We start from the raw sequence: 25,546 nt of genomic DNA, 5'->3' as shown, positions 1-25,546 counted from the left end.
TGACCTAGTTTTTGTACCAAAATTACCACGATTCAAACTTGACCTAAAGATCATCAAGATTAACATTCTGACTAAGTTTCATAAAGATACAGTCATAAATGTTGCCTCTAGAGTGTTAACAAGCTTTTCTTTTGATTTGACCCGGTGACCTAGTTTTTGATCCCAACTAATCCAGATTTGAACATGACCTATAAATCATCAGGATTAACATTCTGACCAAGTTTCATATGGTCATAAATGTGGCCTCTAGAGTGTTAACTAGCTTTTCCTTTGATTTAACCTGGTGACCTAGTTTTTGACCACACATGACCCAGATTCAAACTGGGCTTTGAGATCAACATGAGTAACATTCTGACCAAGTTTCGTGAAGATATAGTTACAAATGTGGCCTCTACAGTGTTAACTGGCTTTTCCTTTGATTTGACCCGGTGACCTAGTTTTTGTACCAAAATTACCACGATTCGAACTTAACCTAAAGATCATCAAGATTAACATTCTGACAAAGTTTCATAAAGATACAGTCATAAATGTGGCCTCTAGAGTGTTAACAAGCTTTTCTTTTGATTTGACTCGGTGACCTAGCTTTTGACCTCACGTAATCCAGATTTAAACATGACCTATAAATCATCAAGATTATCATTCTGACCAAGTTTCATTAAGATATGGTCATAAATGTGGCCTCTAGAGTGTTAACTAGCTTTTCCTCTGATTTAACCTGTTGACCTAGTTTTTGACCGTACATGACCCAGATTCAAACTGGGCTTTGAGATCATCATGAGTAACATTCTGACCAAGTTTCATGAAGATACAGTTATAAATGTGGCCTCTAGAGTGTTAACAAGCTTTTCCTTTGATTTGACCTAGTGACCTAGTTTTTGATCCCAGATGACCAAATATCAAACTCATCCAAGATTTTATTAAGGGTAACTTTCTGGCCAAGTTTCATTAAGATTGTGCCAAAATTGTGACCTCTAGAGTGTTAACAAGCTTTTCCTTTGATTTGACCCGGTGACCTAGTTTTTGACCCTAGATAACCCAATATCAAATTCGTCCAAGATTTTATTGAGGGTAACATTCTGACCAAGTTTGATTAAGATTGGGCCAAAATTTTGACCTCTAGAGTGTTAACAAGCTTTTCCTTTGATTTAACCTGGTGACCTAGTTTTTTATCCCAAATGACCCAATATCGAACTCGTCCAAGATTTTTATGAGGGTAACATTCTGACCAAGTTTCATTAAGATTAGCCCGAAATTATGACCTCTAGAGTGTTAAAAGTCAAACTGTTAACGACGGACGACTGACGACTGACGACGGACGACGGACACAGGGCGATCATAAAAGCTCACCTTGAGCTGTTCGTGCTCAGGTGAGCTAAAAAGGAGGGGGGGTGTTTAGTGTTGCATTTCCTGCAAAATTGAAAATGTTGATTCAGTACTTGTGGTAAGTTCTTTAAAAGGATGGAACTGAGCTCTTTTCGTCAGTGATGTGAAATCTGAAATATATTGATCATTTTTTATAAAAGTTTTTTTTTTCTGTGATATGTTATCTCTGTGTGGAAAATAATGCTTAATTAAATATAAGCAAGCTAATCTAGTCTCCCTTATTGATGCCAATAACGGTGGATCCAGTAGGTTTATTTCTCTTTCCTTTCTTTGCGTATCAGTCAATCTGCCATTGAATTCAATGCAACATAGCAGGATATCCGCAAAGGTGTGAATCTTCATGTTGAAATTCTCAGCTACAGCGGACCGATTGAATGTGTGTGTTTTCCAGCCAGATCTGTGGAAATTCATCCGCTTTGCTAGTGTCTGTTTTGTTTCCCCAACATACTTTTTGTTGCACTTCTTGCATGTCATAAGGTATAAAGTTGTCTCAATATGTAAAACATTTGTGCCAAGTAATCTTAAAATCCCTAAATGGATAGCATAATTATGGACCGTGCAAGTGCGAAGTAAAATGTTTGACGTAGGACACAGGACGACGACGATCGTTGACGGATGAAGGATTATTCCCCTATGCTTATAGCTCACCCTTAACAAAATGTAAGCATAACAAATAAGTAACAAGTAAAATTTTGATGCAAAGCATCAAACCGCCGGAAAACTGAATTTACAATAAGGTTAAAAGATCACGAAATTTAATGATATACATATATTCCATATCGACAAAATTTATCACGAAACAGGTAAACAGAGAGTTTCCCAGCCAGTGTCTTTATATATACATACCACATGTACACATTGTAAAGATTAACTAGTATTATCTTGAATAAATAACACACACAAATTTATTTAAGTTTCAATTGTTTAAATGAAAGAACATATTTTTTTTTATTTACCCAGCAATACAGTTGCACTGTCCGTCAAGAACGTTTGGTTCTTTTAGACAATGTATGTGGTAATTCTATTTTACTCTGACTTTGACAATATTTTGCATTTCGAAGGAATGCATTGTCTGTTTTACAAACAATTAAACGCATCATGTACATAACTTTCAATAAAAAATATATCCTTTTTCAAAGACCCTGTTTTATTTCCTCTTTCTTTTATGTAATAAACAATATTTTAGTAGTCCATTTAATTTTTTTCTCCAATTCAAAGAACTAACAGATGCCATTTCTTAAATTATGTGTAGAATGTTGTAAAGGCTGGGATTATATTAGGATTCTGTGTAGGTTGAGAGTCTAATTGTTTATCTCTTAGCAAGTGATAAGAAAAAGATGAACTGTGGCTATTATCTGACATGGTTGTAAACCCGTCTGCAGTGTAGTGAGAATGTTAACATGTTTCAGATCACGTGATAGGGCTATTGATACGGAGTATAGGGATAAGTTCTTAATGCATTTTTCCTATTTTCCTAAAAAGCAATCTTTTGAAATAATAAAACTCTTATGCAATTTTCAGCTCCTGATTCCTTTATGTAAGCCTTTCATTAACTGTCCTATTTTTCTTTTATTTACAATATCATTTTGTCATAGTCACATTTTAATAACTTCTCCTACCAGCTGCAGAATCCTAAAGCGTATCAAATATAGTCGCCGGTTTCTACCGGCGACTAATCACAGTATCAAGAACAAGAGCTGTCCGTATGACAGTATGCTCGACTTTTCTCAATGCTTGACTCTGAAGTAGACTTTGATGTACATGTAAATAACTATCTTAAGTTTCAAGTCAAAATATTTGACAGTAACAGAGATATTTAACTACATCAAAAATTTTAACCAAAAGAATTTTCAGAAAGGAGCATAACTCTGTCAAAATTCAAACCAGAGTTATGGGATTGTCTCTTCTGGAGTCAAACTTTGATAATAATTAATAATTTTAAGTTTCAAGTCAATAGCTTTGATAGTAACAGAGATATTTGACTTTATCAAAAACATTAGGCAACGGGGTCGCCGAGGCCGGGGTGAAAGCAACAGCTCTACTTTTTCTTCAAAAAGTCGAGCTAAAATGGAATATGTTCTGCAGACATTGGGCTTTTGAAATGTCAATGTCTAGAAAATTTCCTATGGAGATGGAGGCTACGTCACTCTGACCCATAGCCAACACGTTTCAACCTAAAATAGTTGTCACGACGTATTTATTTTTTTATACTTTTTATTATTTTGCTCAAATTTGTAAACAAATACTATATTTAAAAAATCTTATCTCATGTATAAAATTTAAGGTGTAGTGCATATGAACGAAAGGCAACGAAACATAGTGAAATGTGATATTTCTTTTATTCACTTTTACTGCAGGAAAACAGCACAGGAAGGTCTGACCAAACACTCGCGGAAATATTACCAAACTAGGCTAAACAATCAACTGTTTTCTCACATGTAAGAATCACAACGATCGTACTGAGGGTGTACGATTCGTAGTCGTACTTTAGCAATCTTCATCTCCTCTTAGCTTAGAAGAATGCATGACGGTTGACCGATATATACTTTTAATAGGTAAAAAATGTATGAAAGCCTAGTTTCGTGGACTAGAAAATGAAACATTTAAATCATATAAATTATACATCATACAAGTTTCATTTTTGCTTCCACCTCCTTCAAAGAAATCTATATTCAAAAACCTATGATAATAGTCTTATTCTATTATAAGATATGATTTCATAAAAATAAACGGTATTTTGTTTTTTAAAGCCTCACATGAAGTTTATGGAACGCCAAACACGGCTTTCATAGTTTATTTCGATTCGTCTTTCGGTAGTGGTTACTTTTCGCTTGTCACTCGGCAACTGCTCATTCGTTAGTGGTATGTTGCCTCTTTACATTATGATATAGTGCATTTACATTCTGATGTGGTTCAATGTCATTCAACATTGGTTACTTGTCATTAATCAGTGCTAACTTGTCATTCAGCAGTGGTTACTTGTCATTCGGCAGTGGTTACTTGTCATTCGACAGTGGTATTTTCATTTGGATGACACGTTAGCACTGCTGAATGACAAGTAAGCAGTGTCCATCTTGTAGTTCAGCAGCGGTATTTTCATTTGGGCACTGCTACCTTGTCATTCGGCAGTGGTATTTTCATTTGGACACTGCTACCTTGTCATTCAACAGTGGTTACTTGTCGTTCGGCATTGGTTACTTGTCATTCGGCAATGGAACCTTGTCAGACGGCAGTGCTTACTTGTCATTCGGCAGTGCTAACTTGTCATTTGGTATTTGAAACTTGTCATTCGGCAGTGATAACTTGTCATTCGGCAGTGGTATTTTCATTTGGATGACACGTTAGCACTGCTGAATGACAAGTAAGCAGTGCCCATATGAAAATACCACTGCCGAATGACAAGGAAGCAGTGTCCAAATGAAAATACCACTGCCGAATGACAAGGTAGCAGTGTCCAAATGAAAATACCACTGCTGAATGACAAGTTAGCACTGCCGAATGACAAGTAACCAATGCCGAATGACAAATAACCAGTATGAAAAGTTACCACTGCCTAATGACAAGTTTGCACTGCCGAATGAAAAGGTTCCACTGCCGAATGACAAGTTAGTAGTGCCGAATGACAAGTTAGCACTCCCGAATGGAAAGTTCCCATTACCGTATGACAAGCTGGCACTGCCGAATGAAAAGGTACCACTGCCGAATGGCAAGTTAGTAGTGCCAAATAAAAATTTGCCATTGCCGCATAACAAGGTACCACTGCCGAATGACAAGTTATCACTGCCGAATGTCATGTTACCACTGTCGAAAGACAAGGTACCACTGCCGAATGTCATGTTACCACTGTCGAATGACAAGTTACCACTGCCGAATGTCATGTTACCACTGTCGAATGACAAGTTACCACTGCCGAATGTCATGTTACCACTGTCGAATGATAAGTCACCACTGCCGAATGTCATGTTACCACTGTCGAATGACAAGTTAACACTGCCGAATGACAAGTTACCACTGCTGAAGGCAAAGAAAACTCTGACAAGGTAGCATTGCTAAATGAACAGTTACCACTGCCGAATGAAAATTTAGTAGTGCCAAATGAAACATTACAACTGCCGAATGACAAGTTGGCACTGCCGAATGCCAAGTTAGAACTGCCAAATGAAATGTTAACACTGTCAAATGACAAGTTAGTAGCGCCAAATGAAAGCTACCACTGCCGAATGACAAGTTATCACTGCCATTGACACGTTAGCACTGCCAAATGACAAGTTAGTAGTGCAAAATGAAATGTTACCACTGTCGAATGATAAGTTACTACTGCCAAATAACACTTTAGCACTGCCGAATAACAAGCAGTGTCCAAATGAAAATACCACTGCCGAATGACAAGTAAGCACTGTCGAATGACAAGTAACCACTACCGAATGACAAGCTAGCACTGCCCAAATTGAAATACCACTGCCGAATGACAATTTAGCAGCGCCTAAATGAAAATACCACTGCTGAATGACGAGTAACCACTGCCGAAACACAAGTTACCACTGCCGAACGACAGGTTAGCACTGCCGAATGACAAGTTAGCAGTGCCCAAATGAAAATACCTCTGCCGAATGACAAGTTAGCACTGTCGAGTGACACGTTAGCACTGCAGAATGACAAGCTAGTAGAGCCCGAATGAAAATACCACTTCCGAATGACAAGTTACCTCTGCTGAATCACAAGTGACAAGTAAGCACTGCCGAATGACAAGTTAGCAGTGCCCAAATGAAAATGCCACTGCCGAATGACAAGTTAGCACTTCCGAATGACAAGTTAGCACTTCCGAATGACACGTTAGCACTGCTGAATGACACGTTAGCACTGCTGAATGACAATTTAGCAGTGCCCAAATGAAAGTACCGCTGCCGAATGACAAGTTAGCACTTCCGATTGACACGTTAGCACTGCTGAATGACACGTTAGCACTGCTGAATGACAAGTTAGCAGTGCCCAAATGAAAATACCACTGCCGAATGACAAGTTAGCACTTCCGAATGACAAGTTAGCACTTCCGAATGACACGTTAGCACTGCTGAATGACACGTGAGCACTGCTGAATGACAATTTAGCAGTGTCCAAATGAAAATACCACTGCCGAATGACAAGTTAGCACTTCTGAATGACCCGTTAGCACTGCTGTATGACATGTTAGCACTGCTTAATGACAAGTTAGCAGTGCCCAAATGAAAACGGCACTGCCGAATGACAAGTTAGCACTTCCGAATGACAAGTTAGCACTTTCGAATGACAAGTAAGCACTGCCAAACGACACGGTAGCACTGCCGAACGGAAAGTTGGCAGTGCCCAAATGAAAATACCACTGCCAGATGACATTGAACCACATCAGAAATATGTGAATTTAATCATTGAAAAAAGCTACATTGCCCAAAATTTGTCAAACCAATCTTAAACGGATGGGTGGGGTGGGGGGAGGTAATCTACAATGAAAATATATGAATTTACAATATGAAAACTAAACATCAAGTACAAATACGGAACATATGATATTGAAATAGAAATTAACAACAGATGTATAATTTAACGACGTCCGACATGCCAAAATCGGTCAGATCATACCAGCCGCCATATTTTATTAAAGGAAGTTACAGTAGAATAATACACATCAAGAGAAGCTTAGTAAAATAAAAGTACCGTTGCTGAAAAATGAATTAAAACGGAAGTACGATCAAGTTCCTGATAACATCGACTGTCATAATTCCTATCTACTATTTGATGCAATGTTTTCCTACATTTTATCACAGACACTTGGGGTTCGGACCCCCAGATACCCCATTCTCCTCCGCTCTTGGTTAAATTTAGCCAATATTTTTTAGCATTTTACCATGTACTGAGCAGAGGTGACGATCATAAAACGCATTTTGTAACATTTCAGCGTGTTTTTTTTTTTTTTTTTTTTTTTAAAGTATTTTACCATTAGCCCCTGAAAAAAGTTTATGAGGGCCGGAATGTTAATGCTTGGAGATAAAGACTTTATTAAAGTTTAAACATCCCTGGTTCATCTGGGTGCTGTCTCCAAAAAATATATGACCACTATATGCAAATTATAGAGGTCAAAATGTCATACATTAAAACTGATATTTTCACATAATTTTTGGCACTCATGCAATGATTCATGAATAATTTCTCATTATACAGGATTTGATTTACAATATTAGGATTAAATAAACCATACACTTGTATCCAATTAATAAATTATGACTCTTACCCGAAAACGTATTGTATGCTCATATATAAAGGTTAAAGGTCACAGGGTATATATACAGAACAAAATAGCTAACCGCATTGCTAATTTTCCAATATATTTGTAAATTCTGTAAATACAAATTTGAAATTTAGCATACTTTTAGAACAAACTGTTGTTAATAACATAATAAAATTTCAAAAATATTAAGTGACGCCAACATATAAATTTTATTCAATTTACTAACGCTCCCCATTTGTAAAAAAGTCACAAAAACACATAAAAGCTGTGTTTTTGTGAACAAGTGAATACTATTTGTAAGAATAAGAACTGTTCATATTAACATTTTTTTTCTAGCGAATGGTTAAATAAAAGTGGTGAATGCTGTTTTTAGAAAAAGCAAGCTAACGAAGTTATTTCATTATCTTCCCAAAATACGTTTTCGTTTTTAGTATGGACATACACATTGTTAACATGTTTGTTTACTTTTTGTGACCTGTCAAAAATTAGTTTAAATCTTAAAATGAATGAATATTATTTCTGAAGACGTGTTTTGGTTTTGTTGTAAGTTCGGCATTTTATCAATTACATATTGTTCTGAATGTACATTACATTTCAAAACGTATTTTATGTTATTTTTTTGAAGATATTGGCAAATAAATATAAAGGGCACTTAGCTATTTTGTTCAGTATATATTAGTTATATACAATTTTAGGAAAGCTTTTATTTTACAGATTAAAAACGTCCCAATAAATCTTTATGTAATATTTGCGTTCACCTTCCGGCAGGACATATTGTAAAGTTTTAAATGTTTCATTTCGTTGCTTTATTATATTAGCTCCACTTTTCGAAGAAAAAGTAGAGCTATTACTCTCGCCCCAGCATCGGAGTCGGCATCGCCGTTGATTAAAATTTTTGATTAAGTCAAATATATTTGTTTCTATCAAAGCTATAAAGGTCGCAGTAAGTGCTATGAAGTATAAATAAACATGATCATATTGCCTACTGAAAAGATGCATAACCTTGCATATAAAAGGGTATTATTTATCAACTACATCAATGTTTTAATAATAAACCATTCAATTACGTTAATATTTGAAAAAAAAACAGACAAACAAAAAAAAAACACAAAGAAATACAGAAAATCTTTGCCAAAAAAATATAAATATTCTTTCAATAAAGTTGTGACTTGCGTCTGTGTTCATATTCTGGAAATGTAATATTGTTAATAGCATTTTTATATATCTATCAGAACCAATCGTAATTTCATTTTTGAATTAGCTCTAAAACTGAAGAAAAACACATTTCTTATACTATATGATATAAAAGGGAAGTAATTTCATCTACAAACAAAAAGGAAACTTAATTTGGGTACATGTGACCTTGACCTTTGCACATGTCATATTGTTTATATTGGTGAATATTTAAGTGGCGTCGTTGGAATATACCAACAAAAATTGCAAGCCAATATATTTATTATGTAAGAATGATGTCGGCTGTATGTGGGAGTCGCTAAAACATGTACATGTACTTGTAAACTCATGATTACAGAACAATATTCAATATTGTTAAATAATTCGTTTATGTGAATTTTTTACATATCTATTAGAACCAATCGTAATTTCATTTTTGAATTAGTTCTAAAACTGATTTACTGAAGAAAAACATATTTATTATACTATATGATATAAAAGGGAAGTTATTTCATCTTCATACAAAAAGGAAACTTAATTTGGGTGCATGTGACCTTGACCTTTGCACATGTCATATTGTTTATAATGGTGAATATTTAAGTGGCGTCGTTGGAATATATCAACAAAAATTGCAAACCAATATATGCATCATGTAAGGATGATGTCGGCTGTATGTGGGAGTCGCTAAAACATGTACATGTACCGGTACTTGTAAACTCATGATTACAAAACAATATCCAGTATTGTTAAATAATTCGTTTATGTGAAATTAGCAGAATAGCAGCATAGAGCAATGAGTTCATAGAATAATTCGGAAATATTTACTGCTTTCCTATATGAAAACTCATCTAGGTTATCGGTATATAACACATTTACTGGGTTTGATATAAAACTTTTAAAAAAGGTAAAATTTCTTGTTTAAAGTGGGTAATGGACGAAATTCACCACCTGTAATGGATGGAACAACTTATTTCCAGCGGAGTCCACGGCAGGTGTGATATTTACCTTCCCAGCATACATTCTAGACAGATAGTGCTGGAAAAAGTACCAGTACTGAACACTGGTCGGGATATCAGCCGCAACCTTGAATCAAACCCGGACCGCTGTAGCCCAGTCTGCTAACTTCTGCGCCACTCACTCTCTATCAATAGAGAGTTTAAATGCACAAAGGACATACTCTAATTAAGTAACGTATGTACCAATAAGCTGCATCTGGCGAAAGAATGCAATATAAAGTAATGTACATAAAGAATTATTCAAAAGTCATTTTAAGATGCTTGCTAACTAAGCACTGTAACCTAATACTCACTGTGTAACTTTGAAAAGTTTGTCAATCTTAAGTGTTAATGTAACGTAGATTTTGGTGAAATAAATGGTACGCCAAACAAAGCATGACATACTAGTACTCAGTGGTAGACAGTCATTGCTCAACGTGTGGTAAATTGTGGGAGAAGGCATTTTATTCATTAAAATTATGTAAAAGCGACTTGTAATAAGAACTCACAAATATAAATAAAATCGAATTATACATGTGTTATGCAGTACATTGTTTCAAAAGTAAATATAAGTATCGGTACATATATTACCATGAAAGCATGCTGAAATAAAACAAGAGGACTGCCCTACGGGTGCAGATGCTCATCTGATTTTTTGTCTCTGTATAATAGAAATATTGTCATACCCATGAAATTTTAAGTTCAAAAGGGGTCGTAAAAATTCTTGCAAAAAACGATGTAGAGTTACTGTACATGCAGCTTTAAACGGCGAATAACTGCTCCAAGTTTTAAAGCAATGACTTTGACTATTAATGAGAAAAGTTGACCTAAACGCAAACTTTAAGCAAGAAATCTGATATTTTCTAAGCCCAAAAGGGGTCATAATTCTTGCAAAAAGAAGGACTGAGTTATGTTTCTTGCTTTACAGAGTCAGTCTTTGATCGTTAATAAGTGTTGCAAGTTTTAGAGCAATAGCTTTGATAGCTTAGGAGAAAAGCTGACCAAAACACAAAACTTGAACGAGAAATCTGATATTTTCTATGTTCAAAAGAGGTCATAATTCTTGCAAAAAGCAGGATAGAGTTATGTTTCTTGTTATACAGAGTCAGCTTTTAATAGTTAACAAGTGCTACAAGTTTTAAAGCAATATCTTTGATAGTTTAGGAGATAATTAACCTGACCATAAAACTTAAATAAGAAATTTGATATTTTTAGTCCAAAAGGGGCCATAATTCTTGCAAAATAGCAGAATGGAGTTACTTTCTTGCTGTGCAGAGTCAGCTGTTAATGGTGAACAAGTGTTGCAAGTTTTAAAGTAAAAGCTTTGATAGTTTAGGAGAAAAGCTGACCTAAACATAAAACTTAACCAGGCAACGCCGACGCAGACGCCAATGCCGATGACGATCAAGTGATGACAATAATTTTCAAACAAGAGCTGTCACAGAAGACAGCGCGCTCGACTATTTCGATGCTGGATAGTAAAATTTGGCATATCTGAGGATACTGGAGCTGTCACAAGAGTGATTCCAATGGTAGATGAAGATATTGCACAATAGCCCGAGTTAAAAATATTAAGTAACAAGAGAGGTAAAGATAAAGTGTATCAAACACTATATAAGTATATTCTAAGCAAAAAGGGGGCATAATTCATTAAAGATTGGTGCAAAAGTTATGCACCTTGTGTCATATGATGTGGGTGATGATGTGGAACAACTTCTTCAAGTTTGAATTAAATATGCATTTCATAATTATAACTGAGATATAGTGAAAATGCATCAAAATTAACCTTAAATTCTAAGTAAAAGGGGCTTAATTCATGAAAAAAATGTACTAGAGTTATGCACCTTGTGTCATATGATGTGGATGATAATGTTGAACAATTATTTTAAGTTTGAATCAGATCCATTCAGCAATAACAGAGATAGAGTGAAAGTGCTTTAAAACTTTAACCTGAAATTCTAAGTAAAAAGGGGGAATAATTCATGATAAAATTGTGCCAGAGTTATGCACCTTTCTTCATATGATGAGGGTGCTGATGTTGAACAACTACTTTAAGTTTGAATCAGATCCATTCAGTAATAACACAGATAGAGTGAAAGTGCATCAAAACTTTAACCTGAAAATCTAAGTAAAAAGGGGGACAAATCACGAAATATTGGTATCAGAGTTATGACCCTTAGGTCAGATGATATGGGTGATGATGAGGAATAACTATTTTGAGTTTGAATCAAATCCATTAAGTAATTACTGAGATAAATAGAAAAAAGAGAAAGTATAAAAAAACAAAAACTTTAACCAAAGTTGGGACGCGGAAAGACGCCGACGCCTGGTCGAGTAGGACAGCTCTCCTTATACTTCGTATAATCGAGCAAAAAATCAGATGAGCCAAAAAGGAACCCCATATTCTATAACAATGCTTAAGATATCTGTGTTAAATTATATACAAACATTTAAATATGCAGACAAAGGGAATATACAACTATCAAAGATCATATGTTGTGCTGTACATGATATATATTGATGATAACGTAAGTGCCAACGAGCTAAGATCTGATTTAACAAGTATATAATACGGTAAATATTAATCTTTATGTCTAAATGTTGATTGTGACCATCTGCTGATATATTTTCTATATAATTGAACAATCCCCTTACGCAAGTAGGGTACCACAAACTATTTGAGAAAAGCTTTGTAACGATCAACTGATGCCAGTAACGTAAGTACTATTTAGACCACTGAATAGAAAGTAATGTCATTTAGTGCTTAAATTGTTCAGACAACTACATTCTATAAAGGGAGATAATTTAAAAAATGAGCGAGATAGACTCATCATTTAATAAACTTCAGTCTCTTTCAGTGGTCTTTTTCGTTGTGTGAAATTTCAACAAAAATGATTGGTTAAATTTGGAGTTATTCTTTGGAAAAGAACTGTTATATGTAAGTTTAATAAATGGAGATAATTCAAATAGTAAGCTAGATGGATTTATTGCACTTGTACAAAGCACTTTTCCTTAATGTCCTTAATCTTTGTATGAAGTTTGAATGAATTCCATTTATCACTTTTGGATAACATATTAATAGTATCTATAGATGACATTGTCTCAACGTTAATAGATAAAGTGCACGACCTTTGACTCTAATTTCAGACATTGTTTCTATTTTGTCATGTTCTCTTTTAGCTTTGCATCAATTCTAAGTGACTAAATGTAGTTTCATAATACATTTAGGGTACAATTTTCCAAAAATATTGCCAGTACATAATCATTGAAAAAAAAAGGATACGAAAACAAAATTGCAAAATCAGAATTTCATAGCATGACCTTTTGACCCCTCTAATTTACATAAAACATCGTTATATTTTTGGAGACAGCTATCAAAGTGACCGGTAAGGTTCAAGCTTCAACAAATATGTTGTCTTCGGGCATTAACATGCCGGTGTAATGAAGTATTTCGACCCCCATAGAATAACGACCCCCCGGTCATTATTCTATAGAAAAGGTGACCCCTTTCCTGTAAAATATGGACTCCCCTTATAAAAAACTGACTCCCTTTGAAAACTCTACAGAATAAAGACCCCCGGTCATTATTCTATAGAAAAACTGACCCCTCCAAGTAAAATACTGACTCCCTAAAGATGACTCCCTTCGAATCTCATAGAATAACGACCCCGGTTATTATTCTATAGAAAAAGGACTCCTTCCATGAAAAATACTCACTGCCGAAATTACTACATTCGAACTCTCATACAATATCGATTCCCGGACATTATTCTATTTAAAAAGTTACTCTTTCCGTGTAAAACACCAGGTCCTAAAAAGACTTTCGACGATAATATCTATTAAAAAGTGATCCCCACCAAACCTAACGGACAATTTTACTAGATCTACAACTCTAATACCCTCCATTGCCAATAGTTAACATTTTGATTTTACTACTACTACTGGTGCCGCTACTTCTATTGCTATTACTACATGTACTTCTTCTTCTTCTACTACTACTACTACTACTACTACTACTTCTTCTACTACTACTACAACTGCTTTTACCATACTACTATACCTGCTTCCACTAATACGTCTTGTACATCTACCTCTTCTTCTCCTGCTGCTGTTGTTGCTGTCACTTATTCCTCTGCTGCTGCTGCTGCTGCTGCTACTGCCACTGCCACTGCCACTGCCACTACCACTGCCACTACTACTACTACTACTACTACCTTCTATTGTTGCGGCTACCGTACTTCACTGCCACTGTTAAGTATTACAACTTCTATTAATACTAAGTTCTATGCTAGCAGTTTCTTGTGCAGTTTTCTTCTGAAGAATTACTTCATACCGAAGTTTGCAGGGATTATTGACACTGGTGTGTTTTGTGAACGTATTGTGAATTGTTATTTTCCTGAAAAAAATGTATACACCAAGATACAGCGTCTAGAAATAGAATCCCTTTTCCCGTTGCGGAATGCTCTGATTTCTGTGTCAAGTGATGGTATCTGGGGCTAATGGTCAAACGGAAGGACGGACGGACAAGGGCAAATCTATATGCCCCCCTCCCCCGAGTGGGGGCATAAAATGCAGCAATTAGGCCTTAGATACATGAGTTATCACTAAATTTGACCAAATGACCGGGGTCGTTTTTTTATGGGAGTCAATATTCTTCGTGAGGTTCAGTTTACTTCACGTGGGGGAGTCATAGTACTATGATCTGGAGGTCATAATACTATGACCGGGGGTCACTTTTTCTATAGAATAATGACCGGGGGGGTCATTATTCTATTGGGGTCGAAATACTTCATAACCGGCCTTCATAAAATGATTTCTAGAGCACTTTTGTCACTAAAACCACCAGACTACATCAATGCTCTCAATATTACAAGATTTGAAACATGGGCGGAGGAGAATGGGGTGTGTGGAGGTCCGAACCCCAAGTGTCTGTGGATTTTATATTAAGCAATACTTCGAGCATTTTATTAAACAGCATTCTAAAGCGATCTGTCAATAGTTACAAATCTATTTTTTTTTTTTTTTTTTAACAAATAAGACCTCAGTCCGCCAAACAGATGAATTTTAGATTTAAAAAAAAAAAAAGATGCAATTTTGAATCCATTCGTCCCTGTACACTAAATTATTCAAAACATTTATCTAAAATTACTTCTGCCATCACCGGAGACCTGTACACATATTTATATCTATTTTTACCGTACTAAGGTTAATCAGCATTATATCTCCTGTTTTTATTTTCTTTAGTGTTTATTTATCTGCTTTGAAAAAACGTATTTGGGAATGACGCAGGCTAGACAAGCCTTGACCAACCCCACCACATCAGTTAGGAGGAAATTAATTGCGGAGCTTGAAATATTTTGCAAAATGTTTGTGTAAAAACTCATATCAAATATTCTCAAAATTAAAAGTGAACAAATTAGAAAAAGTACCTTGTAACTTTTGCCATAATATCCGTGGTCGAGTACATCACGAACTGGTTAATCTGACAACGTGTGTTACTGTTAGACTGAATACTGTTAGACTGAATAAATTGCACTATACGGTCACCTTCAAAATAAAACGCAAAATCTACACAATAAAGTTCGCGTGTTGGCTAATATTGTATTACAATATCACAACCAAATCTTTTTAATTAGATCAACTTCTACGGGGGCCATCCCAACATAATCTGAGTATATTATGTGTGCGAAAAAAAGTGATAAGGTCTGGCTCATTCTGCCACCATTATGTGGTGAAGATGTAGATTTGGCTTTGTCTGTTCGTCCGTCCGTCTGACCATCAGAGAGAATTTGTGTTACACATATTGAACTAGCTGGGATCGTCGTAAACTTGCATAAGAATGTTATCTAAACACATCTTACACATAATGCTCAGAGAGCTATTGTGGTAGCACTGTATTCGTCGTCCGTCTTCGTCCGTTGTCTTTCACAATACCAATGTTAGCACTCTTAGAGATTAAAATTTTAGCCAAGTCGTAATGAAAGTTAGACATAATGTTTGTATTAAGAAAATCACGGCAGATTTTGAAACTGGTGACCTCTTGGCTCAAACACTTGATGACTGAAAGGCTTGTTAACACTCTAGATTCCATTTTTCTACTGGATCGCCTTGGTAAGAAAGTTTGTCTTTATAAGATCTACATGAAGTTTGAAACTTGATTATCTAGGGTCAAAATTAATGCAATGCAGTAGGACAAGTTTGGGAAATACAATGTTCATGATTTATATTCTATCTTTATGTAACGTTGTTAGAATGTGTCACATTTTAACATCTCGTTCTACTTTGAAACTGGATTCTCTGTGATTAAAACTGAACCACGAGATTTTATCATAGGAAAAACGTTTTTAACACGCTATAAATTTATATTTTCTACCGGATGTTAGGAAATCCGGTTGGAATGTTTGCCTTTATCAAATGAAGGTTAACTTTGAACTAGGTGAAAAAAACTAGGTCACTAAGTCAAGTAATAAAACGCCGTGTTACTGACTTTAAACCCGTTAAGCTCCGCAAATTATTTTGGGCGTTTTCGTTAATCCCTGTAAATATCTATATTGCAGGGATAACGCGTTTTCTTTTGTGTAATAACATCTGCAGAATCCCGAGCATAAAACGCGTAAAAACTAAGAAATGAACATATTGTCTCTCAAAGTCATTAAATTTCAATGAAATGCACGACGTTTTTCACATTGACGTAATTTCCTGTGAATTATCCATTTTAGGCCCTTAATACGTTTACTATTTCCCAGGGAACGCAGGTATTTAAACAGCACGTGAGCGTGAGATTCTCTTTGTTAACACACGTTTTCTCCTCTGTTAAAACACCATCGAAAAGCTTAGTAACAGCAGTTTTATGCCTAAAATAACCTACTTTACGTTGCTTTAATTTTTGTTGTAGCATTTATGATATGATTTTTTTCCGTCTACTAACACCAGATGCTTGAACTGTCCGACGAAAGAAGACCAGAATTTTCCTATAAATATACTAGTAATTCTAGAGTCGCTAAAGGAGGTAAGTTACTTTGTTACCAGGGTAAATTCAAATGAAAGTTTCAATGAAATGCACGGGAACGTCCGACGTTTTTCACATTGACGTAATTTCCTGTGAATTATCCATTTTAGGCCCTTAATACGTTTACTATTTCCCAGGGAACGCAGGTATTTAAACAGCACGTGAGCGTGAGATTCTCTTTGTTAACACACGTTTTCTCCTCTGTTAAAACACCATCGAAAAGCTTAGTAACAGCAGTTTTATGCCTAAAATAACCTACTTTACGTTGCTTTTATTTTTGTTGTAGCATTTATGATATGATTTTTTTCCGTCTACTAACACCAGATGCTTGAACTGTCCGACGAAAGAAGACCAGAATTTTCCTATAAATATACTAGTAATTCTAGAGTCGCTAAAGGAGGTAAGTTACTTTGTTACCAGGGTAAATTCAAATTACGAGTAGTTGAACCGCAGCAATTTTTTTCTATTTCGTGTAATTTAATGTTTTAACTGCTACAATCTCAATTTCGTTTACCTCTGTGTCTTCAAGTACAATTTTTATCCAGGGTTGAAGTACATGACCCTCCAAATGTATTTTATATTGAAAGAAAAGGAAAAAACGAATATTTAACACTTTTCAGTGTATTTCAGTTCCATTGTTATCCCTAGAAGTCTCATAATTGATAATTTTACTAGTATGCGCGTTAGCTTTCAAATATAAGCTTAAAATGTATGTGTTGCGGGTCTTGTGTTTTCACGGTAACGCATTTTCTCTCATTTTTAAACAACATTGTATGAAAACGGGTTTTTCGACGGATCCAGTGCCATTCCGTTAATGACCAACATGGAATACTTGGGTAACATTATTAGCAAAATACCAATCACTTTACATGATACCCTATTTTTCTTAAAGATTAAAGTAACCATGGCAACAGAGATGTTTAAGATAGCTTATACCATGCTTTTTATCGTAATTTCTTATAAAAAAATAGATAAAGTTATCTTTGTTGTTAATGTAGCTTTAAAACATCTTATTTCTAACGCAAGTAATATTTTCGTTTTATTTGCTTGATTTAAACAAACTTCACAGCTTAAAATCTTCAGCTCCCCTCGTCTGACATTTTTTAGGAAAGCTCCCGTTATTTCAGGATATTTTTAAAAAAGATACTGGGCGTAAAAAAACCCCATTTCATGAAGCAGGTGAGAACCAAATCGACGTGCATTTCATGAATGAAAGTTGGCGTCCCCTCCCAGGGGCTGATGGCCTTGATAGTCCCTTAAAACGTGGCATTTTTTAGAAAGGGTTTCTTTTTTTTTTTTAATGTACCCTTTTTAGTCTGCGAGTAACTTTCGTGCGATAAATGATTTGGATGGGAATTTTTCATGTCGACACTGGGGAAAAAAAGTATTTTTCACGTGCAGCCGTCCTCTGGAATTAATAAATTTGAAAAATCTTTAACCAGTGGTCTCTGTTGCGCAAAAATGTGTCGTGTTATGCTTTTTAACACAGTCAAATGCGTTTTTTTTAAGTAAAAGGGGCCCTTCTTCTTCACTCAACCCTATTGGCAGGTTTACTTCTTTGTGGTCGGCCCGTCCCCTCTATGTTGTTTCATTTAAAGTGTTGCTTCAACTAGGGGCTCTGAAATGACGGGTCTGCACTATGAAAATATGCAGCATAGTTTTACTGAAACCCAAGTAGCCAACCTCAGCTTTTCATATTTTTAATTTATTTGTCTGTGTAATATCTCGGCTTTTCCTCCCGGTACCAGGGTTAACATCAATTTAATTCAAAACCCCAATTTTTCTTTTAAAAATTTGAACAGTTTAGAGCTTAGATTTAATATATAGGTAACAAATTATCAACGGAAACCGGAAATAGTATAAAAAACAACAGCCGGTTTTATTTGAAAATTCCCGAATGAAAGCTTTCACCCAACTATTTTTCCCAAAAACATCAGTTACCTACTCAATTCTTACTTGATAATTTTCAATAAAACACATAAAAGAAGCAAAATTTGTAAAATTTTTCAGAGCGAAAACTCTAAATAATTTTTCAGCAAATAATGGGGTTTAAAAAAAAATTTAAAAAAAAAAGAAAATGCACAGAAACGTACTTTCAAAAAAAAACTTTTAAATTTTGCGCTTTAACTAACTGTACGTCATGGCGTCATTTTAATAAACAATGTTTTAGATCGTTTCTGGGGCATTTATTCATCTTTTTCTGCATTATTCCCCCAGAAGCTCGATCGGGACAGGTTTTTTTTTTTTTCCAGAATGGGGGATATACAAAACATTTAGTTTGTCGTAAAAAATTTTAACTGACTTTTTTCCCAAGCGGACTAACGCGTGCCAGGAGAAAATTAAATACTTATGCATTTTTTTTTAAAAAATGAATCACAAAATTTCATGACAAGTGGGGAAAAGGACTCAAACCCAAAACCCGATCCTTGAGACAAATAGGCCGGGTGGAAGGTGAAACCCCCGAATTGATCAAATTTTTTTGTAATTTACGTTACCCTTAGATTTTTTTTAAAAATAATCGTATCAATTAATCCCAATAGGGTTTTTGTCAGAAAATTTCAGATATGTCAAAGTATAGTATTTTTAAATACAGGTTAATTTGTATTTTTAAGAATTTTTGTTCAAAATTAAGAAATAGTTACCATTATTATAACGTTACTAAAATTTACGATATAATATTTTTTCTCAGTAACAGATTATGTAATCTTATAATTATGTTCAAATTTAGTGATGCGAGTATCTTATCAAGTTCGAACTGTTTGTAAAAAAAATGTAAAGCACAGCCTGACATTGTAACTTACTGAAAGTTATTTTAGTAACTAAAAAAAAACTCTTACAAAACCGTTTTTGATTGGCTTAAATTTCGGGGGTTTTGTCATCAAAAATTTTCTAATCACCGTCTGTTTTGTAAATTTTTTGTCAAAATTTTTTGGTCTCTCACTTCTTCATAGTATCATCAGAGTCACGTCACATGTGTGTGTGTCGCAAATAATTTCAGCTAGTTTTGAAGTACTATTTATCGGAGCCCGCCCGCTTAGCTCAGTAGGGGGGAGCGTGGTCTACGGATGCGGGGGTCGCGAGTCGATCCCCGGGCGGGGCGTGTGGGGTATTGAAATACCCAAGCGAGCGTTTTTTTTCCCCCCCCCCCCCCCCCCCCCCCCCCCCCTTGTCCCTATTCTTAAGTGCACTTTAACCTTTTCCCCCAAAATTAAAATCAAAATTTTGGTCTCTTTTACCCTAAAAACTTTTTAAATCTTTAGTTAAACCCAATGAAAACCCTTTGGGTTTTAAACCCCATTTGCCTTTTAAACCCCGGCAGGAGACCCAAAGCCCGGGGCAATTTAAAACCACAGGTTCAAAAACCGTAAAAAACCAACTAAAAAGTTTTTAAAAACATAGTATAGATGATTTACAGAATAAAATATATTTTTTTGAAGAAAAAGATTTAGATAATATAAATCCCCCTTATGTTATAACAAAAACCGGGGGGAAAAATGATAAAAGGCTACTTGTTCATCTTGTGGAAAAAAAAAAATCAAATTTTTTAAAAGTAAGGGGGTAATTTAGTATTACAAAGCAATGTTTCCTTTATTTTCCTAAGAAAGGTTTAACCTCCCCGGATATAATTATTGTGGGCCCGGGAAAACCCCTAGATAATGGACCCCCGTCAATGAACTGGGGTGCAGTAAGTATGGACATGATTTTTGCTATGACAGTGGTGTAAAAAAGGGTACATGTGATAAGCAAATGCTTTCCAATTTAAATAAAACTAAATCAAAAACATTTGGAGAAAAGATTGCAAAACATTTAGTTGTAAACCTATAATTAAAACGAAATACACACTTGGGCTGGGCAAAAAATCAAAAAACGGGAAAAGGGGGTAGAGTATACCCCCGGAATCACATGGAGCGATGAATTAGCAGAAGAATTACACAAACCAATTAAAAGAAAATTTATGAAACGAAGAGTGATTGTTAATAATATTGATGATACTTGGTCAGCTGATTTAGTTGACATGCAAGCTTTTTCAAAATATAATAAAGGAGTAAAGTACTTGTTAACCGTTATTGATATATTTAGTAAATATGCTTGGGTTATTCCATTAAAGAATAAAACTGGAGAATCTGTTACTGAAGCATTTGAAAAAATAATTTTAGAAGGACGATTACCAGTAAATTTATGGGTAGATGAAGGAAAAGAATTTTATAATAAAAAATTTGAATCATTTTTGAATAAAAATAAAATTAATATGTATCATACATTTAATGAAGGAAAGGCTGTAGTAATAGAAAGATTTAATAGAAGTTTAAAAAGAATAATGTGGAAATATTTTACAGCAAATAATACTTATACTTATTTAGATAATTTGCAGGATATGGTTGATAAATATAACAAAACAAAACATTCTAGTATAAAAATGACACCAACCGAAGCTAGTAAAAACTTAAATAAAGGTACTGTTTACTTTAATTTATATGGTGATTTAAAGATACCAAAGAGTAAAACAAAATTTAAAATTGGTGATCGAGTTCGCTTAAGTAAACTTAAAAGACATTTTGAAAAAGGATATACACCAAACTGGACAGAGGAAATATTTATAATTTATAAAATTAATAATACAAATCCCAGAACATACTCTATTAAAGATTTAAATGATGAAATAATTCAAGGTTCATTTTATGAACAAGAACTTTTACCTACTACACAAGAGGTTTTTAGAATAGAAAAAGTTATTAGACGAGACTATAAGAAAAAACAAGCTTTAGTAAAATGGAAAGGTTACAATGAAAAATTTAATAGTTGGGTACCATTTAGTGAATTTAAAGAAATTTAATTTAAAATATATATTATATAAATGGTCCATAAAAATTTAATTTCTAATAATGGAATAGAAACAATAGATCAGTTAATCATTCACTTAACTAAACTAGCTGCTGCTTACAGAAAAAGTTATAAATTTTGTGGGAGAGTAAGTACCGGATTATATATTACAGCAGGTGTTTTTGGTTGTTCAGCTGCATTAGCACTTGTTCCAGCTATTCCTATATTTGTAGCAGTTGCTGGCGCTGTTCCATCAGTAATTACCATATTTACTAACAGACTAAAACTTGACGACAAGAAATTTATTTTAAAAGCACATCATCACAAATAAAACAACTAATAACAAAAGCACGGATTGGAAAAGTAAATAAAGAAGAAGAGAAACAAGTTATTCAGGATATTTTTACAATACTATTAGAAATGCAGAAAGAAAAAAAATATTCAATGCCTTTTGAAACGTATATGAAGGAATTTAAACTTAACGGATATAAAAGTAAAAAAGAAGAAGAGCTGTATTAAATTTTACGTGTGTTTTTAAAGATTTTTTTCTATAAGTATATTATATATAGATGGTTAATAGAAAGGTAGATAGAATGATTATGCCAAAATTATCTAGCACTTTAGGAGAAATAATGAATCCAGACAAAAATTCATATAAGAAAGTTCTTAAAAGAAGAAATGTTATTAAATCAAAACTTGATCAAATAGTTAGCGATGAATATAAAAATCATGTCATTGATAAATTACAAAATGTTATAGATCCTTATCTTTTAAAAAATAATTTATTTGAATGGGACTGTGGTTGTCTATTAACTGAAGAAGAAAATGATGAAAGATTATGTGATTGTCCCAGACCAAATAATTATCGAAACAATCCTAAAAAAGTAATTGTAACCGACTGTGATACTAATGAAGAAAAAACATATAAAAGCACTTACAAAGCATCTAAAGAATTTGGTATTAATGCTGGGTTAATAAAAATGTGTTGTGAAGGGACAAACCGAGTAAAATGTGGAATATCAAAAGTTAATGGAAAAAGATATAAATTTAAATATTTTATTTCTTCTTAAAGATAATTTAAAACTTTATTTATTTTATTATTTTTTAATTATTTTTTTAATCCTTTTTTGCTTGAAGATTTTTTTTCTAAATATAATATATAGATGGAAATCGAGAGATCCACAAAACAATATTATAAGAAATTTGAAATTAAAATTACATATAGACAAGATCCAAAAATCAATTATATTTAACTATAAACGACTCTTATGAAATACTTAAATCTGAACTTAAAACTTTAAAAGGTATAAAAATAAACGTTGTTTTAAAAATAACTTTTGCAAAAATGGATAAAACTGATACAATATATAAATCAGCTTATTTTCAATCAAAGGCTTTAGAAATTATTAACACAAACGAAATAAAAAAAAATTTACATCAAGCTTTTGATGAAATAATAAATAGAATTGGTAATTGGATTTCTGAAGGAAGTGGCTGGAGAATAGAGTCAGTTGATGCTCATTATATAAATAGATATAAGTATAGTCCATTGGCTGCTTCAAGTTATTTAGAATTACCAAAACCATTACAAAATTCAATGAAAGGATTAATAAATATAAAGAATGATGATAACATGTTTTAGATGGTGTCATTTAAAAGGAAATTCCATATAAACGGACATGAAAACAGGGGTTATGCAGTTCCTAGTGTCCTAGTGAAATTACTGTCAGTGTGGTCTGACACATATATTGGCTTTTAACCGCATGAGAAATGGCTACTTTCAGTTTCGACTGATAAGTTGGAACCGCAATTTACGATTGATTCTGCCTTTGCGACCAGTGTAGATAATGATCAGCCTGCACATCCGTGCAGTCTGATCAATATTTGCACTGGTCGCCATTCAGTCAGCATCCCTTTCAACAGTTAATCGTACTGTCCAAATTGAAAGATGGACAAGCTCATTACAGAAAAGTAGAAAAGTAGCAGGGTAAGGGTTAAGCCAATTTCATTTGTATTTGGAATCTGTATGACGAGTTGAGTACACAATGTAAAGATGAAGTTGTAATACTGTTTAGCACAAAAATGGACATTACTCAAAATATAATAATCAGACAAAAAAGCTCCGACAATATGTCCCCCTCATGTTTATGGTATAAAGCAAGACTGGGTAGAAACAATTTAGTCAAATTTTGGTATCGACAAAATGCGTTACAGTGGTACATTTGATTTGCTATAGATCATGGAATCGAACGCATTTTGATAGTTTTCTCAATATTAGGGACTGGGCTGGGCTCATTGTTTATTATACAGTTATTGACTTATGTTGAGGTCAATATGTGTTTTTACGGACTGCGTCCTCGGTCAATATTATTTTTACAGGTCCGTAAAAACACATATTGACCGAAACATAAGTCTATAATTGTTATATTATATGCCCTTCTCAAATGCACTCATTTAACTGACTTATATTCCATACATATAAGAAAGAGTCATTATCACTTTTCGGATCAATATCGCTTTTTGCGGACCCGCGCGTGCACCCTTTCGACCAATCAAATGAGTGCATTTGAGAAGGGTACAAATGTATATAATATTACAATTTACACACATGGGACAGTGTTTCATCGGCTTGAATACATTAGTTATATCTAATTGTTTCTAATGGTTCTACTGCAGAAGGCTTAAACAACACCCGGTGGACGTTAACAGCTGAACAACCCGCTCCAGATGAATAAATGAGAACATGGTTGAAATTGGAACACAATCAGACATAAGAAGGCTCTGTATAGTTTTATTTTGATAACCAAAAAGAATGATCGCGGCGGATCTTAGAAGTTTTAAAGTGGTCCGTCCTTGAAACTCCTATTCAAATGATACAGTTTACATATAGGCATGAAGAAAGCCTGATTGTGTCATGATTAAGGTATAATTAAAAAAGACATATACTTACATGAAAACTTTATTCAAAAATGGTATGTAAGCAAATATTATAATCATTATTTATAATTGTAGTAATACAATTTTTATTGTATTAATATATCCAACATCTTTATTTTATATCATGCTCCATTTAATTATGACAGACTATTAATCTTGAACTGCACACTCGAGTTTTGCTGGCCAAAAACTGAAGGACCTTATTATCTTTCCACTGTATTGTACAGCAATCTCCTGTACAACAAAATATTTTTTATAAAAAGTATCGTATTCTCACATTGTTAACTGGACCTTATCACAAACATGTCTCATGACGTGATTAACTAAAATATTGATCTACCTTATTGTTATATATGTAACTCCTAGATTTCATACTATTCACAATTTCTTTTGAATAGCATTGTTGTAGCACAATTTGCAGGCTGGCTGTCTTCATTCTGTTGGTCATATGTGCCTGTAAGTTGAGGTCTCCGGACGTTTATGCCATTTCAAGAGGTACATTCTGATTATATATTAAAGGTATAGTTCTTGCTCTTGTTCTGTATGTTAAACTTTCGTACGCCAACCCAGATTTTAAAGTTATATTATACCAAAATGTCATATTTGTAAAAAATGGACAATTACTTAATACTATACGCTAATACTAATTCGAAATGAAACTGTTATAGTTAACCAGTATTTCGTGTTGGATTAAAAACATTATATACTTAATAAATGCATAACGCGGATTGTTACGGTCATTGTAGCGCCGGGAGATCATCATCATGCGATGAGCGCGGCCATTGTCGTTGTTACTAACAAACGGTATTTTAATAATGACCTCTTACTAATGTATTTTATTTCATTCCTTATATATGATATCATACACTTAATGAACGGTTTGTCGGTCAATAGTCAAAACCATTACATAAGGTTGAAAGACCAAGAGTCAATAGATTTAACTACTTATCGGTAAGCTATTCAGTC

At 34.1% G+C, this 25,546-nt stretch overlaps 1 long non-coding RNA gene across 1 annotated transcript in view; it reads right to left on the bottom strand.

The window, feature by feature from the left end:
- Positions 1-15,354, bottom strand: part of LOC123553167 (uncharacterized) — a 45,307-nt gene extending 29,953 nt beyond the window's left edge. Inside the window, exon 1 of the long non-coding RNA XR_006686663.1 lies at positions 15,243-15,354. This is a non-coding gene — a long non-coding RNA (uncharacterized LOC123553167). The remainder of the gene's footprint in view (positions 1-15,242) is intronic.
- Positions 15,355-25,546: the final 10,192 nt, after the last annotated feature.

This window comes from Mercenaria mercenaria, chromosome 4, assembly GCF_021730395.1.
Source record: "Mercenaria mercenaria strain notata chromosome 4, MADL_Memer_1, whole genome shotgun sequence".
In the NCBI taxonomy this organism is placed as follows: Eukaryota; Metazoa; Mollusca; class Bivalvia; order Venerida; family Veneridae; genus Mercenaria; species Mercenaria mercenaria.
This window is presented reverse-complemented; position numbering and strand designations above follow the sequence as displayed.